Here is a 3,611-nt window from a genome sequence, read left to right as displayed (position 1 = left end):
CATGGTGTGAACACACCTATAGCTTCTGATCATGCCTTTGTTTGTCTCCTAGGTTACTGATTAGTCCTCATGTGCGGCACCTGTGTATCATTTGTTTTTCTTTGTTTGTTCCTTTGTATATAGAGCCCTCTGTTTCAGTTGTTCCTTGTCTGTTCCTGTCATTACACGGTTAGTTTGTTCTTCATCTTCTTGCATTATCTTAGTTGTTTTGTTAAATATGCTTAAACAGCTGCACTTAGATCCAGCGTCAACTTGCCTTCATTGCTTTTAGTGCTTGTTTTGTTCTTTTTGGAGCTTGAAAGTATATGAACTGAAAAAAATGGTGTTTAACTTTGAAACAATTTTCACACAGAAGTGGCTTGTAAATGGCCAAAAACAGAAAGTTACACATTTATTTAAACATGAAATTTTGAAAGACTGAAATAGTATTTTCTTGTAAAACATTCTCCAGTAATATTTGTTTTAAAACTTCAAACAAAAATCATTTTGACAGTTTGATAACAATGAATTATCATTGCATCTTCAAAATAAATATTCTTTGAAATTCTCCTTTTGTGTTCCTTATAACAAAAAATAACAGCATATAGGTTCGGAAAGACATGAGAATGTGTAAATAATGCACTGTAATTATAATTTTTTTTTTTAATTTTGGAATTTTGTTCTAACCATTGGGCTGTAAAAATGCTATGCTAAAAATCTGTTAATGATCCCTTACTATATATGAAAACTGGTAATGGATCTAACAGGACATTTCATGTAATTGGACAGTTTTTGGAAGTAAAAATATGTTATTATAATTTACCAACAAATTTTTTTTTTAATTTACATTCATACAATTTACATTCATTCAATTCTTTGTGTGACAATTAACATTTGATGTTTTTTCTTCTTAGTTTTTTCTTATCTGTTATGTAGGGTTTTATGTTATATCTTATGTTGTTGATAAGATTTATGTTGTTGAATTTATATTTATTGCATTGAATAAATACATTTTTATTGCATTTAGTGTCGTGTTACCATGATGGTGTTTTATATTTGTGTGTATGCACCTTCTATATGTACAGTGGTGTGAAAAGGTTTTTGCCAGCGATGTGAAAGACTCATTGCCAGTTATCGCAAACACTTGATTGCAGTTGTTGCTGCAAAGCGTGGCACAACCAGTTATTAGATTTAGGGGGCAATTACTTTTTCACGTAGGGCCAGGCAGGTTTGGACAGCTTTTTTCCCTTAATAAAAGAAATCACCATTTAAAAACGGCATTTTGCATTTACTTGCATTATCTTTGTGTAATATTAAATTTGTTTGATGATCTGAATCTTTTAAGTGTGACAAATATGCAAAAAATTTAAAAAACAGGAAGGGGGCAAAAACCTTTTCACACCACTGTATTTATCTCTATAACGGTACGAGGGGAAAAAAACAAAAACAAAAAAACATTATTACTAGCATATTGGCTGTTTATTAGTACTTATAAACTCGTCCCCATTTTTACTGTATTTTTTACAGAATTATTCTGGATTTTTATTCTGCCAGAATTATTCTGCCATTTTTGTAAAAAAGACAGTGTGACAATTTTCATTTTTGAGTAAACTGAAGCTTCTGTTTGTTTCTTTTTCTCAGAGAAACACAGAGCATTTAATTTATGTGACATAACTAAACATGACTATCCAGCACCTCTGGAACCTTTTTGTACAGAGTCACACAGGGAGCAGATCCACAGCATTAACACAGTCGGAAACCAACAAGGAATGCTTGAGATTCATTGACTGATTTAATGATGTTTTGAGTCCTGTGATCTGGACGGTAGCAAGTGTCCATGTCTTTGTTTGAGATGGGGGTGGGTTATTTATAGAGTCTCAGCCAAGTGTGTGGGAGTGTGAGAGAGAAGGCAGGGCCATATAATGCAGGACCGCACACACTAGGATGTTTCCTTCTCTCTCTTTCTGAATTACAGTAAACATCACAGGGAATTATTAGATGTATTGATCCCCTCTGGAATCAATAAAGTGCATCTTTCCATTCTGCTGGCAAAATGAGTGATTAACTAGCTCCCTGCCTAATTTGGGAAACAAAGTTCACTGAAATTTAACACTTAGGAAGGGGATAATTTAGCCAGTCAGCAGAGATGTACTGGATCTTTGTTGATTTTCATTTTTTTTCCATTCATGAATAGTCATTTGAATTAGAAACTGACAATCACAATTTGAATTTATGTGTGTGTATATATATATATATCTTATATTATATTATATATATATAAAATCATTGAAAATTCAAAGATTCATTGTAAAAAGAGAAAAATGTGCAGTCCTTACCCAAAGTCGTTACCTGACCTGACCAATTAAAGTTACTATGGTGGGTTTAAACTTACATAAATAAAAAAAATAACTTTGACTTAAATAAATCCAGTTAATTAAAACCAATATTGAGATCAACTACGTTTGGTTTATTAATGAAGAGTAGGCTAATGCGAAACATTAAAAAAAAAAAAAAAAAACTGATCTTTTGGTTTTGTTAATAATACCTTTGTCATTAATCATGACATTTCTCAATAACCACGTTTTGTTTTGCAAGTGCTCAAAAGCAACCACCGTGCATTTCATGTTTAGTCATTTGACTAAATATGAAATATGATAATTCAGCATGTAATTGATATGAAAATTACTTATCTCCAGTCAGGACTTTGCTGATAGATCATTATTTGTGGCAAGCTGCTGATGAGTTTTGACTGTAAGTAAATCTGTTTCTCTTTCTCTCTCTCCTGCTCCAGTGTATTAACATGCAAACATGGCAAATTAGCCTCCCCACAAGTTAGGTACTCCAATCAATGGCCTTGTTCCATGGGCAAGAGAGGAAACCAAGGATTTGCATGACAGAGGTGATGGGCACTGGCGCATTAAGAGGATTAAAGAGTGCTAAAATGAAGATGTTTCAAAGATATGAAGTCCTATGACAGGTGCAAAGGTTTACAGTAATATGTGCTTATTTCAAGGTCACATGCGATTGTTACTTTAAAGAACTATTAACCCTAAAAAATAGGTTCATGGAATGTCAAATCCTCACAATGATGTTTACATGATGTGTTTGTAAAAACAACAGGATTTGCAAGTGCATTTAAATGATAATCATTTGTTTAAAAAAATATAAAACCACTTTGATGTTGATCCAGTTTTCCTTTTAACTGACTCTAAACAGACCGGGAGTGCAGTATTCCAAAATAAACACCATACACTGTTCTTGTTTGAGGGTTACCTGCAGGTTGTGGGTATGTGCACGACCCACACACCCTGATGCACACACTTCGCTTCAGAGCTCATTTTGCTCACTTTCTTTCCTTGTGGCTGCAAAGTGCTCAATACGGTATTGACTTGTTCTCCACGGCAACCTGCAGAATTCCACTGACTCCCCTCCACGAGCCTGGCGGTCCATCTCTCCACCCCTCCTTCTTTCGCTTGCACTGTCTCCATTGCTTTTCCCATCCCCCCATCTCCAGCTCCAGGGATGTGGTGACACTAAATGTGTGTGGTTGAGAGAGGGAGAGAGTGTGTGTATCATGACTTCAGATGTGTATGTGCATCGTGTGTGTGTGTGTGTGTGTGTGTGTGTGTGTG

The sequence above is a fragment of the Sinocyclocheilus anshuiensis genome, unplaced genomic scaffold (genome assembly GCF_001515605.1).
Source record: "Sinocyclocheilus anshuiensis isolate Anshui unplaced genomic scaffold, SAMN03320099.WGS_v1.1 scaffold1522, whole genome shotgun sequence".
NCBI classification, from domain to species: Eukaryota; Metazoa; Chordata; class Actinopteri; order Cypriniformes; family Cyprinidae; genus Sinocyclocheilus; species Sinocyclocheilus anshuiensis.
This window is presented reverse-complemented; position numbering follows the sequence as displayed.